The 14,952-nt window shown below is 43.6% G+C and overlaps 1 long non-coding RNA gene across 1 annotated transcript in view; it reads left to right on the top strand.

Moving 5' to 3' along the window:
• Positions 1-528: 528 nt before the first annotated feature.
• LOC106808574 overlaps positions 529-14,952 on the top strand; it is a 19,524-nt gene continuing 5,100 nt past the window's right edge. Inside the window, exons 1-2 of the long non-coding RNA XR_001393790.1 lie at positions 529-705; positions 12,814-13,022. This is a non-coding gene — a long non-coding RNA (uncharacterized LOC106808574). The remainder of the gene's footprint in view (positions 706-12,813; positions 13,023-14,952) is intronic.

The raw sequence follows: 14,952 nt of genomic DNA, 5'->3' as shown, positions 1-14,952 counted from the left end.
GAGAGGGAGAGGGAGAGGGAGGGGGAGAGGGAGAGGGAGAGGAAGAGGGAGAGGCAGAAGGAGAGGCAGTGGGAGAGGGAGAGGGAGAGTAAGAGGGAATGGGAGAGGGAGAGGGAGAGCGAGAGAAAGAGGGAGAGGGAGATGGAGAGGGAGGGAGTGAGAGAGGGAGAGAGAGGGGTGGAAATGAACAGGGAGAAGAACGAGAAGGGAGAGGGATAGGAGAGAAAAGGGGTGAGAATTGAGAGGAAGGAGAAGGGAGCAGCCGAGGTACAAAGAAACAGGGACATAGGGAAAGAAAATGCGGAGGAGAAAAAAATAGTTCTAATTGATAGTGGTCGCCAATACAGTGCAGGGCAACGCAACAGGATGTAGCGGTGACAACCTAAGCCGTTTATCCTCCTACATGCACGCACACTGTTACCGCGCAGTGACAATGGCAGCCGCTCGCTGATTGGCTCTAACGCCATAACGAGTCGGCGTCGAGAAGGTATATCAAGTGCAACAGTAGCACGTAGGCGCCAGCAAGCACTTGTCTGCCGACCGTCTTTACGCACAGCACACAGTACACAGGTAGTTTCACATTTCAGACGCTCGATTCTACGGACGAAAATGTGCTCGGTTGTACAACTACTCATTGCCAGCTTCCTGCTGGTTGTGCTCGCTGCTTGCGTATCTGCGACACCAGTCATCTCAGATGAAGCGACGGTGAGTGTTATAGCAGAAGATCGCGGCCGGTCAGAAGTTGACGCGCGTATATGTAATATGTGTATATTATATATTATATAATATGTAATATATTCCGTTTATGCATTCTATTACCTTTGGTAACTAATATCTCTGTCGGATTGTCGTAAATTTGTACTGTTTAACTTTAATATGTGAAAAATAATTGTACCATTGAAAAGTACGAATCAGCGGTTCGGGGTTTTCCGGATTATTTCCTTGCGGGACCTTAATGATTTGATTTCATCGATTAGGTTGGGAGAGCGTAGACTCCTACACGCCAACCACCATGTTGCGCATTTACGTCTGACAATATTTAAATTAGGGAATTCTTTAAACGAGTTGGCTAACGAGTGTATGATAGACGTTGCCTTGATAAATTGTGGTAAAGCGCGTCACGTGATCACCATTCCTTAAACTTTCAAAACTCGAATTAATGAGTAATTACATATACTTTAGGTACTCACAGATTAATGAGTAATTACATATACTTTAGGTAACTCACACATAATGAGTAATTACATATACTTAGCGTTACTTCACAGATTAATTGAGTGAATTTCATATACTGTAAGAGTACTTTTTCACAGAATTAATTGAGTAATTACTATACTTTAGGTACTTCACCACAGTAATGAGTTAATTACATATTACTTTAGGTACTTTCACAAGATTTAATGTAGTTAATTACATTATTACGTTAAGGTACTCACAGATTAATGAGTGATTACATATACTTTAGGTACTCACAGATTAATGGCAGTATTTTACATATTTTACGTTAGGGTACCTCACAGATTAATGAGTAATTACATATACTTTAGGTACTCACAGATTAATGAGTAATTACATATACTTTAGGTACTCACAGATTAATGAGTAATTACATATACTTTAGGTACTCACAGATTTGAATTCGGTCGGCAATCTTTGTTATAGCGCTTACACTGCGTTGTTTATAAATAGCCTTGCACTATATCACCTGACGCCATATAAAGGACACGCCAAAGATAATATGATAATAATAACAATATAATAATAATAATAATAATAATAATAGTAACAATAATGATAATGATAAAGGTGGTAATGATGGTAATAATAATAATGATTGCTAGTTAAATTGATGTCTACGACAAAGGTTTAGTGGGTCTACACACACAGCCCCACGTGGCGGGGAGAACCAACTTGGAAATAGTTGTATATTCTGCCTTTAGAAGTAAGCCTACTAGGATCTAGACTTTTCGGTTCCAACTATAAGATCGAGTGGTGTTTGAAAGATGGGTCTCTAATCTAACCGTCTTTCTTTTTTGCGATTTTGGGAATAGCTGCTAGAAAGAGCTTGTAAAGTTTGCAATGATCGTAAACGCGTTTAAACCATGAACAACAGCAGCGATCGACGGCGAACTCCAAATATGAACAGATTGTTGAAACGACTTTATCTCAGCGTCAATGTCACTCCTAGTAGCTACATCAGTTGTAGCGGCGGGAGAATAACGCAACCCGAAAATCTAACCCTTGAGAGATCGAAGATTTATTTTGCAGTTGGTCACGTAATTGGCTATCATTAATTGTGCGATATAATAATTGTCAGACATTATTTTAAGTAATGGCTTGAATAGGGTAAAAGTATAGGTGTTCATCTCATCCCACACTTCCTTGTACCCCACTGTCATCACTCTCACCGTTATTGCTACCATTTTTTTAAATAGATATAAGTAGGAGGAAAGAGATCGGGGGCTAGATATCGTAAAAATTTTACAATACTATCAACAAGATTTATTCCGAAACTCTTTATCACGCGCGAAATTAATATTCAATTATATACAATTATAAAATACATGTATTAACATTAATTAAAATATTTCAATGATGTATTGGTAATGACAGTGAATTCGATTAATAAATCTAAATCTGCCGTCTGAAGTCACTTATTAACGTAATACAAGATATATGTCATACTGATTGCATAAAGCAACGGCTACTGTCATGTTAGATCTAAATAAGCCATCGGCGACTGCTAACTTTCCGGTAATTAAAATAATTCTTAGTCTCAATAAAGCGGTTATTATTTCCTGCTGATTAGCGCGCATATTCGCACGAAATTAAAACTCCGGACGAGTCTTTTGTAATGTTCTATAGCCGCATTCTGACAATCTATCTACATTCAAGTGATACTGAATAAGCGTGAATAAGTTAAAGATATGTGGGAAAAACGCGCGCGCGTGTGTGCATGTGTGTGTGTGTGTGTGCGTGCGTGCGTGCGTGCGTGCGTGCGTGCGTGCGTTCGTGTGTGTGTGTGTGTGCGAGAGAAAGAGTTGTACGTATATTGTTTAATATTGTTCGTTATTTCGATGTAGAAATACCGCATTTTAATCAATGCAGCGCATGCCATGAAATATAAACCAATATAACCCGCTAAAAATCAATGTTTCCAAAACCCGCGTGCGCGTACAGACAGTTTCCCGTCAGCGATGGCGGCTATGATTGTTGTAGTATCGCATATTATATCACAGCCAAACTGCTAACAGTGATTATAATTTGGTAGCCATATTTCCAGTCCTTTATTTTTATATCACTCCGCCTCCGCAGCCTCATCACCTATCAATATAATACTACCACATCTCCCTCACAATGGTAAGAAAATGATGTGACTAAGATTAAGATAAAATCATAATCACTGTTAGCAGTTTGGCTGTGATGCGATACTACAACATTGTGGCAGCGGTGGTTTACGAATCCACCGTACAGTCAAAGTCTCCATCATTCTTTGGTCGTGGATGTCATGCAGTCCCGTGATAGAATGAACGATGAAATATCTGGCTAGCTTGCAGCATTCGAGAGACTGAATTCGACGAGTTTGAGAGTTACTCCTACAGCCTACATTTCACAGCAGGCGAACGACAATGAAAAAAGCGGGAGATCACGCGCATCTCTGCCGCTAAAGCAGAAAAGACACAGAGAGCGGAGAGATCGAGCAGCAAGTCAGTGACGAAGCCCACGACTGACCTAGCTACGCGTTGTCCTTAAACTGCAAGTGCTGCACCTTCATGGCAATAAGCCGACGCGCACAAGGCCGCGAGTGCTAAGACTGCAACGAGTAGTAGAAGAAAAGGCCGTCGTATTTGCCCGCGCCGTAGACAAAAGGACGCATCTAAGAAATATCTGGAAGAGCAAGTGTCATTATATGCCAATGCGGAGGAGAAAACGAAGCCAGCACAGCCAAAGAATGTAGACACATTAAGAGTTAAAGAAGAACGGCATTGGTAATATATATATAGATTATAGGATCGGAATACCATATCCAGTAAAACGAGCGGTCCCGGTTTAGTTAGTGTGTGAGTTTTTATATGCAAGCAGCACGCTAAATATTGTATTAAACCCGCGAATAGGCAGGTCTATAAATAGACTCGACGTGTATAGACCGAATCCAGAGAGACATGATACAAGATTGCGTGGCACAGCTTTGCTTTAGATCCTGAGCGCTGCGCGTGGATGAGACGCGCAGTTCCGCGGGATATAATATGCGCACGCGACCGCGAGGATGTTCAAGTATAAAGCGCTGTCCGCAGTGGAGACGTGCGCCAAATTCGAAGCCCCAAAATCGGCGGCGAATTTTTTTTTCTACACGTTATATCCATTGGGCCCCTCTGATTGGCTGCTTTGATTTGACCACACCATAGATAGTGTTTGGGATACCATAGATAGTATATAAGCCGATTCGGTTTATAGTTAGTGGTAGGGTTCGGGTTAGGGTTAGGATTTTTGCATCATTCCTTGATATACGGAAAGTCTGATGCGGAAGTTAATATGCGTATATCAAGCACAATAGATATAACGTATAGGAAAAAAATTCGCGGCCCGGCGCACGTCTCCACAGCGATCAGCGAATGGGCTGTAGTTTTAAAAGATAACAATAAAGACTTTGTTATAAATAAGAACTATCGGCGGCTAAATAAGAGCAATATACAGACCTTTGAATTTCTTAACTAGTCAGTCAAAGGGCTTGTGTGGGGTCCATTATTCAGAGCGTCTAATTGAAATGGCCCATGAAATTGTCAAGTGGAATTGTGTTTTTCGGAACCCCAAAGAAAATGTCTCCCTCTTACATGCACCCCCTCCCTGATCAATCACGCATTCAGGCGTTAACAATAACAGAGATAAAATTGTGTTGAGTTTATGGCTCTTGACGCACGTGCATTGACGTACAAGACTGATGAAAGCATAGGCACTTGGAACGTCTCAATAAAAAGAAAATCTTCACAAACATTTTCACAATGATCGACCGCCTGTGTGCAAAATAGCTGAACGTATGTAAAACATATACGGTCAGTACTTACTGTGACATATCCGTGACTAACTGACACCACTAAATTGGTAAAATGTTTCATGCACCTTAAGAAATGCTGAGAAATTACGAGGTTATCATCGCAGAACTCCCGACACCGCCCATCCTGATGTCACAAAGCTATATGTCAACAAACACGCGTGTTGCGAGGTGCGTGGCTCCGATATCCATTTCGAGGCCCGCTAAGCCAAGCATAAAGCGCGCGGGCAAGACGTCACACACACAGCTACGTTCATTGGCTAAAACAATCGAGTAGCGCGGTCAGGGATTTTCGGAATTATTTAATTTTAAGAAAAACTTTAATGTTCAATGAACGACGCACTCGTTGACTTCCGAAAGCGGGTAAAAATGCCTAAATTTTCCACTTCGGTGCGAAATGCATCGGCCGGGCCTTTCATTATTTACGAAAAGCAAACAGTCTCGCCAAACACCTACACGCAGTAACGGGTCACGTTGTTGATGCCCCATTCATGCCCATCAACGAAGAAGGCGGGGCTTATTCTGATTACGGAAATGCGAAAATGCAACAGAAGGACGTAGCGCAGTGCGCTAAACAGCGTGTTATTTCCGTATTTGTGCCAAACTCTATCGTAAGAAACCGTTCTAGCCTAGCAGAATGCCCTAGTTCCTGAGATCGGCGATTTGGTGGTCCAATGAGTACCCATATTTAAAAATATAAAACTGGTGCGGCGTAGGCCGTGATTGGAAGACTCAAAGTGTCAATCCTCGGCGCGCCTCAGCATCATGGCCGCATCACGTCAAGCGAAGTGTATGTTGTATGCTAATATGCTGTAGGTCCATTCGTGTATTATTGACACCCGGTATACACGTCAAGCGATGTGTGTATCTACATACTTGTATAGATAGGATGCATATTTACTGGTGTTTGCGATTCTGAATGGAATTGTAATGTACCTGCAGGTAATAGGTGCAGATTTACAGTGTTGTATCTCACACAGAGCATATAGTGGCAATCGCGTATCCTTGAGTCAGGCTGCGGTGAGGTAGCATTACTGAGACGATCGTTTGGTTTTAGGGTTGAGACCATTGGATATTTTCATCAGTCTCTAGGAAGACCATTTGTTTACTTGAGTTGAGAATCAAGAATAGTCGTAACATGGCGCGCCTACCGGAAATGAGTTGGCAGATGCCAGACCTGGCAAGTGGATTCTCTCTCTTTAGACAGCGTATGGGGCTGTGTTTAAAGACCTAGACATTACGAATGGGGTAAAGAAAAAAACGAAGATGAAGATTGCTCTAGGGACAGCCTCTGAGACGCTTCAATGCATCAGGTCTTAGTGAAACAGACCAAGACGATCCGGAAAAAAATTGGGAGTACTTTGACAAGCAGTTGTGAGTCAATATCAATTTCCGCATCTATCGCCTTGAGCTCATAAGGTACAGGCAGCACCCTGAAGAGACAATCGATGAGTTTGTAACGCGTTGCAGGGACAAAAGCCGCCAGTGTGATTTCTCTGAAGAGAAGCTCAATGAACGCATAGTAGAACTCGGGATTGCATCTACACATTATGATGGCATGCAGCGGGAGTTATTGCAGAAACCGGCAGGCTATGCCCTTACAGACGTGGTTATCTTAGGCCGGCAGTATGAAGCTATTGCTGCTGCAAAACAGTGTCTGACAGACCTCTTACCAGTGTCGAATATCGACGCAATCCGTAGGAACCCACTGGGGCCAAACAAGAAAGGGAGACCAAGAACAAGTGATTGCAAGCAATGCGGTTACTGCGGACTGCACCATCCTCCCAGATAGTGCCCTGCATATCATGATACCTGCAAGCACTGTGGAAAAAGGGGGCATTAGGCCAAATGCTGCAGATCGAAGTCGGATAGGAGGCGTAGACCGAAACAAGAGAAAGTGGACACCATGCCTGTAGACGAGGGTCAATTACTTGCGGACCACGGGGAGAAGGGCTTCTCTCAAATTTTCAGCTCCATATTGATTTCGAGCATGGACACCAAGGCAGGCGAGAGTACGGAAGCCTTCACAGTTCTGAGCATCACCTGTCCATCCAAAGTTGGAACATATTGCCTGCAAGTAAAAGTAGATACTGGGGCAGGTGACAACACATTCCCCTTCCGTATCATACATGAAATGTAACGCAAGAAACAATCGCACTCTATTGTGAGACCACGACAAGTACAGCTTACTGCGTACAATGGATCCAACATTCCTTGCATAGGTTCCATTGATCTTATGTGCCTATACAAAGACTCCGCATGGTCCAAACAGAAGTTCTTTGTGGTTGAGGTAGCTGGACCTGCAATCCTATGCCTACCAGGCAGCAAGGCTCTGAGTGTCGTCCCCCATCCCTACAGTGACGAAGGATGACAAGCCGCTAGAATACATACCTGACCAGGCCCAAAGCATTCAAACGGTTAAGGATCTCGTGGAACGGTGGCCACAACAGTTCGACCGGATAGGTGATTTCAAGGAACCGGCCAATCTTCTGTTGAAGAAAGATGCCATGCCACACATCGACGCTCCCCGGAAGTGCAGCATACACCTTAAGGACAAGCTGAGAGCAGAGCTCAATAAGATGGAGGACCAAGGAGTGATCCGTAAGGTCACACATCACACTGACTGATGCAGTTTCATCACCACAGCGATCAAGAAAGATGGATCCATTTGGGTATGCCTAGATCCAAAGCGTTTGAATGAGAATCTCAAGCGATGCTCCCTCAAGATCCAGACACTGGAAGAAGTTAACCCAGAGTTCACAAACGGGAAGTATTTCACCAAGCTAGACGCCAAAGTCAGGCTATTGGTCCGTGCATCTTAGCTTAGTGATCGAGGACTCGCAAGAATTGACCACATTTCGTACTCCATTCGGCAGATACTGTTTTCTGCGTCTACCTTTTGAGCTTTCTACAAGCCAGGATGTCTTCCAACAAAGAATGGTTAAGATAATAGGGCAAGTCTCGGGTTGTGTGTGCATTGCAGATGATGTTGTCGTGATGGGTAGTACAGAAGCAGAGCATGACCGCAACCTTGTGAAACTGTTTGAGAGAGCAGCAAAGGAGGGACTACTGGTCAACAGCAGCAAATGCGTGGTGAAAGCAAAATCGATCAATTTCTTCGGAACGATCTACTCGGAAGCTGGAATCAGTCCAGATCTCTGCAAGGTCAAAGACATCCACGCAATGCCTACCCCACAGGACAAGGAAGATCTCCAGAGGTTTCTGGGCATGATGAACTTTTTGTCTCCCTACATCCCTAATTATGCAGATCAGGTCGCTATCTTGCGAAATCTATTAAAGAAAGATGTTTCGTTCCTGTGGCAAGAAGACCACCAGGAAGCATACTGCCAACTAAGGAAAGCAGTTCAGCAGGACAGCTCGCTGAAGTACTATACTCCTAAGATACCTGTCACCCTTAAGGTAGACGCCTCATCGAAAGGGTTAGGAGCATGCCTATCACAACAGGAAAAGCCTGTGGCATATACCTCAAAAAGTCTCTCGCCTTGCCAAGCTCAATACTCCAATATTGAGAGGAAGACGCTGGGTCTCGACTTGGGATTACTAGATTCCTTACTTACCTTTTTGGAAGAGACTTCAAGGTGTTGACTAACCCCAAACCCCTTGTGACAATATGCGCCAAGCCACTCACAAGTGCTCCGCCCCGACTACAAAGGCGTCTCGGGAAGATTCAAAGGTACAACTTTACCATTGAACACCGCCCAGGAACAGAGATGATCATTCCTGATACGCTCAGCAGATTGCCTAATCCACTGCGAACAGAAGATGTTCTACTTGATGTCCATGTAGAAGGAGTACTACTGGATGAAGTTGACTTGAGGACACGTTTGGCATTGATTTGCTCTATTTTTGGATCCTCAAGCAACAAGCTCTACAGAAAGAGACCACCCAAGATCCTGTCCTGCAGCAAGTGAAAGAGTTCACCCACACTGATTGGCCCGCAACCATTCAGGAGCTGCCAAACGAATTACGCCTTTACTGACCGTTTCGTGATAAACTAGGCATGTCAAATGGGGTTATCTTCAAGGGCAGACAAGTGATTGTGCCCCAATCCACGAGGACGGACATTCTGCAGCAACTGCACAGTGGGCATCCAGGCATCGATAAAATGAGATTTCTGGCACGCCAGTCTGTTTACTGGCCAAACATCAATCGTCACATTGATGAACTTGTCAGGAAATGCAAACAGTGCCAAGAGCACATGCCTCAGCAGAAAAGGAAACCACTTCTTCCTCATGAAATCCCCATTACGACATAGTCCAAAATTGGCATGGATCTGTTTGAGTTGGACAGGGTACAATACCTTATAATGGTGGATTAGCATTCAAAATTTCCATGTGTACACCGATTGGCTTCGACAACCAGCGCAGGTGTGGCTAATGCAATAACTGAAATATTTAGCCTTCTGGGATCTCCCACAGAGGTGATGTCAGACAATGGCCCACAGTTTGTTGGTGCAGCGTTTCAGCAGATGTGCAAAGAATAGGGAATCACGCACACAACTTCCTCGCCACGATACCCCCAATCGAATGGTCTGGTGGAGAAAATGGTCCAAACAGTAAAAGAAATTATAAGAAAGACACAGGCAACAGGGAAAGCTCAGCAGCTGCTCTACTGAATCTGAGAAGCACTCCAGTAGACGCCCATCTTTCTTCCCCAGCCAAAATGTTGTTTGGTCGGCAGGTCCGAACACGACTCCCAGCTAACCTAGATTCCAACACAACGTACAAGATACAACGGAACCAGGAACTCCTGGAGCAGCGTAGGGAACGAATGAGGAGGAATTATGAAGCGGCTGAAAACAAGCAAGAACTCCGACCACTCTTCATAGGACTAAACGTTCAATTTCTAGACAAAGAATCCCACATATGGATTCCAGCACAGATAACTAAAGTGTGTAACGAACCCTAGGCCCGGTTTTATGTTGTCACCACACCAAATGGCACCCAACTTAGGAGAAATAGAGTGCATTTGAGAGACATCTCGCAGATGCCTTTCCTGGTAGAACCAAATAAAACAGAGAGTACAGATCAAAGGGAACAAGACAAGGTGCTAGATCACACGGCGGGTAATGAAACAGAAGTATATCGAACACGTTCTGGACGTGTCAGTCAAAAACCAGCCCGTTGTTGTTAAAAATATATGTTGACGTAGACTTAAATAGACGTTGGTGTAGTAAAGGTTGCATACTTATTACATATAGGCATACATATATATGAATACATGTAATTGAAGTTATATAACTCGCGTTATGACCCACGAAGTGCAAGCACCCATGCGGCTATGCATATATACATTCTGTTTATGTTAAAAGAAGAAAGAAGAACAGTGTATTGGGTATATGATTCGTATTTCGTAATTGCTTGTATGTTAATTGCTTATATGTCATATGCTTATTTGTAATTTTTGTGATATTTGTGATATTGCTAATTTTCTTACCATTGTGAGGGAGATGTGGTAGTACTATATAGACAGGTGATGAGGCTGCGGAGGCGGATAAATATGAAAATAAATGACTGGAAATATGGCTACCAAATCATAATCACTGTTAGCAGTTTGGCTGTGATACGATACTACAACAATGATCTGCACCTAAAACATCTGGAAAATTGCCAATTTTATTGCCGAACCTCATAATAATGTTTGCCATAGATGATACGTCAGATGTAACTGTCGGGTTGTCGATTAGTCGGCGTGGTCATATAGTTAGTCCATACCTCGGCCACGGTAGTCTTAGATTCCCCTTTCTCTGGATTGTGATCATATATGGCAAAACGATTAGAGACAAGTACTATTGAATGTTTAAGGTGATCTGTAGGTTAATGTGTTTCATTTGTAGTTACGCGAGTTCACTAGTATAGTAAAACATAATGAGTCACATGCAGACTAGGTCTAATAGATGAAATTCTCGTCGTTTCCTTTCGGCATGTCATACTCTCCTATACTTAAAAATTATTTACTTCTAATTTTATATAATTAAAACAAAACAGTTATTGCTTGGTTTCTCTGCCAACATAGAGTTTTACTTTATTATAGTGTTTTAAATGATATACCATTATTACATACTTATTGGGGCAACATGGACTTTTGTGAACAGACCCATTTAATGTCCGGTCTCGGGCAACATTAATTTTCGAGGTCAGCATACGTTGTCCGAGCAACCACGCATTAATAATGTTGTCATAAGGGGTGGACACACTAGGCGATTTTTCATGCGATCGAGCCGGCCGACCGAGCCGGCCGGCTCGATCGCATAAAAAATCGCGTAGTGTGTCCAGTGAGTAGCATCGATTTTCGAATCGGCCGGCCGAGTCGCCCGATTCAAACATGTTTGATAATTATTTGAGTCGCCCGGCTACAATCGCGTAGTGTGCCCGGGTCTGCGATCGAGTCGGCCGATTGTACAATTCATCAGTCAATCAGGGTGCTGAAAATCCACAGAGTCGCCCGACTCAGTCGCGTATACGTAGTGTGTCTACAGAGTCGCCCGACTGAGCCGGCTGGCTCGATCGCATGAAAAATCGCGTAGTGTGTCCACAGCTATAAGTAATATCAGGAAGAAAAAAACCAAGACGAGAATATAATCTAAATGGTTTATTAGAAACTTCTGGTATAACAATTTAAAATATTGTATTTTTACCTAAAATGAATTTCTAAAACCTAACAATTTGGCCAGAAAATAATATGATTATTACTGGCCACGCGTCCACGCGGATTCTCTATTTGCTTTACGGATCCAGGTTAATTTGCATAGAATACAAATTGCGATACAATTAACAGCAATGCAAGTAATCTACATTCGAGACGTGTCTTGCGGCGCGTATTGCATAGATGAATAGTTTTAAGATTGATTGAATTGATATTTTGCTTTCTACAAAAGGAATACATAGCTACACAAAATACATAATATATTAAATATATTGGTTATTATCGAACGGCAGACACAGACCCACAGACACACACGGGTACTCGTCAGCATTTAAACACACTCCCGTACGCGGAAACATGCACGCATAGAAACACGCGCGCACCCCCTCACACACCTACGCACCCCCTCACACACCTACGCACGCACAAACGCACGCACAAACGCATGTGCGCACACACTAGCGCCGCGCGCATACACGCACTCGCGCTTGTGACGCACAGATGTGCGCGTATATATAAGCTATAATATAAGATATCAGATATGCTGAAGTAACGTGGCCAGAAGATATAACGGTATAACGTGAACAGACACCTTTCGCATATGATTAATATAATGGCGTTTTAAATTCAGGACCGATTACTTAGCATCCCAAAATTTTAATCCAATTCAGGAAAGTAGTATTTACGGGTATGCGGACACGACAATGCAATTTCCTTTAACCTTTCACCATTACGAGCATTTGTAAGCATTTAACTCCAAGAACGTATAGTAATCGCTTAGTGTTAACCGAGATGACGTTGCGTAGTAATCAAGTGACACTCAATTTTACCAGTGATTTCATTAGCTTTAATTTATAATTCTGTGAATGCTAACGTAAACCATATCGGGTGTTAATGTGATTTAGACGGATAGTCTGCACTGTGGCTCGAGGCAGGTGGCCTCGGCTAAGAGGTAACGATAAAGCCGACAGAATTATAATGTATAATATTTAAAGTAGGGGGTTTTAAATGCAACTAGTAATTATATGCACGTATACGCGTAGACTCGCGCGCACACACGCAAATACAAACATCTTATTCATTTCTAATCTCGACAGGAGAATGATCTGAATATGCTACGAGCATATTACATGTTGAATCGACCACAAGACATGGATCTGGAGCTACCGGGATATTCTAACAGCTTGCTAAAGAGAGGGAAGCCAGCTTATAGTATAAAGTGCCTCTTCAACACAGTGGCTTGCTACAGGAAGAAGAGAGCAGTGGACAGGTTGTTGGTGCAGTAACCAACTACACGTCTCAGAAAGTAGGTACATGGTACAGGTACAGAGTGCGCGTCAGTGTCCGTTACTGGATCCGTGTGTCTGTCCGTGTCCGTATTTGTATCAGTGTTCATGACCGGGTCCGTGTCCCTGTCCGTGTCCGCCTTTGTGGCACTGTCTATGACCGGATCCGTGTCTCTGTCCCTGTCCGTTTTTGTGTCAGTGTCCGTGACCGGATCCGTGTCTCTGTCCATGTCCGTTTTTGTATCAATGACCGGGTCCGTGTCCGCTTTTGTGGCAGTGTCCATGACCGGATCCGTGTCTCTGTCTTTGTCCGTTTTTGTGCCAGCGTCCGTGACCGGATCCGTGTCTCTGTCCCTGTCTGTTTTGGTATCAGTGTCCGTGACCGGGTCTGTGTCTCTGTCCGTGTTCGTGTCCGTGTCCCTTTTGGTATTAGTGTCCGTGACCGGATCCGTGTCTCTGCCCGTGTTCGTTTCTGTGTCAGTGTCCATGACCGGGTACGTGGTCTTCTTCGTGCCCGCGGCTGTGACGTCTACATAACAAGCTAGCGTTGTACATTTTGCTGCTTATGTATTTAGGAGATATGGCTATTTCTGCAACTTCGGGAAATTATGTTAAGTCAAATCTGGGAACATTGGTTTGTTCGGTTTTCAAATTCTTGTGTCTCCCAAACACACGAGCGAGAAAACATTTATTATGACGAACAGTAAATAAATAAAAGAAACATGACAAGTTCAATAGTGTGATTATTATGAAAATTCTTGCATCTTATGTGTGACATTCATATCTAGTAATTTACTAACTGATATCATAAAACAATAGCGCTCTCAGCACTGATTCCACTTCTTTTGAATATTTGTAAGATTTTATTCCATTTCGGAATTAGCCACTGCATACACACGCACGCACCCACGTACCACATATACCACATTACCACACACACAGCACACACACACACACACACAACACACACACACACGCACGCACGCACGCACGCACGCACGCACGCACGCACGCACGCACGCACACACGCACGCCACGCACCGCACGCACGCACGCACACACACACACACGCACGGCACGCACGCACGCACGCACGCCGCACGCACGGCGGCGGCACCGCACACGCACACGCAGACGCACACGCACACGCACACGCACACGCACACGCACACGCACACGCACACGCACACGCACAACGCACACGCACACGCACACGCACACGCACGCACACACACACACACACACACACGCACATACACACACACACGCACACACACACACATATATATATATATATATATATATATATATAATATGTGTATTTTGTGTGTGTATATATATATATATATATATACTGTTTAAAAGATTCGTGACATTAGCCTGTTCACCAGCGATCAAGTGGAGTGGGGAGCGAGCCAAATAGCGGATACGTGTGATCAGTGCTGACACGTGAGGTAGTTTAGCGATTTCGGTTATAGCATGTAGTATAATATTATTTATTTATAGATACATCGACATAGTGTAGAATGAAGGCGTCTAACGTTTTTCCTTACAATTACAATACTTAAGGGCCTCGGTGACAATTACTGCGATTAACGTTTCTTCATGAGACGTCTGTATGGCTTCTACTCATATCCATGTTTAGCATTAAATCAATGCCGTTAATTAATTATTTGCCTCATGACACTCTAATGTGTTTTATTAACGCACAAAAGTATGTAAACATCCGCGCAGTCGGTGTAAGTATAGGTTATAAAGCTGTCTCTTAATGAAGGTTGGTTGCGCATGTTCATCTACGCACGCACCAAAAGCACGCGCACCACGCCGCGCACGCACGCCCATTAAGTTGTCATGACATTATTTCACGCGAATCATCGTAAGCATGGCTTTATTACAATCTACATGCGAAATCTCCGTCATGCAAGCCATTAGGGACAGCTGCCACGTGAT

This window comes from Priapulus caudatus, unplaced genomic scaffold (genome assembly GCF_000485595.1).
Source record: "Priapulus caudatus unplaced genomic scaffold, Priapulus_caudatus-5.0.1 Scaffold287, whole genome shotgun sequence".
In the NCBI taxonomy this organism is placed as follows: Eukaryota; Metazoa; Priapulida; class Priapulimorpha; order Priapulimorphida; family Priapulidae; genus Priapulus; species Priapulus caudatus.
Note: the sequence above shows the minus strand (reverse complement) of the source record. Positions and strands in the feature narration are given on the sequence as shown.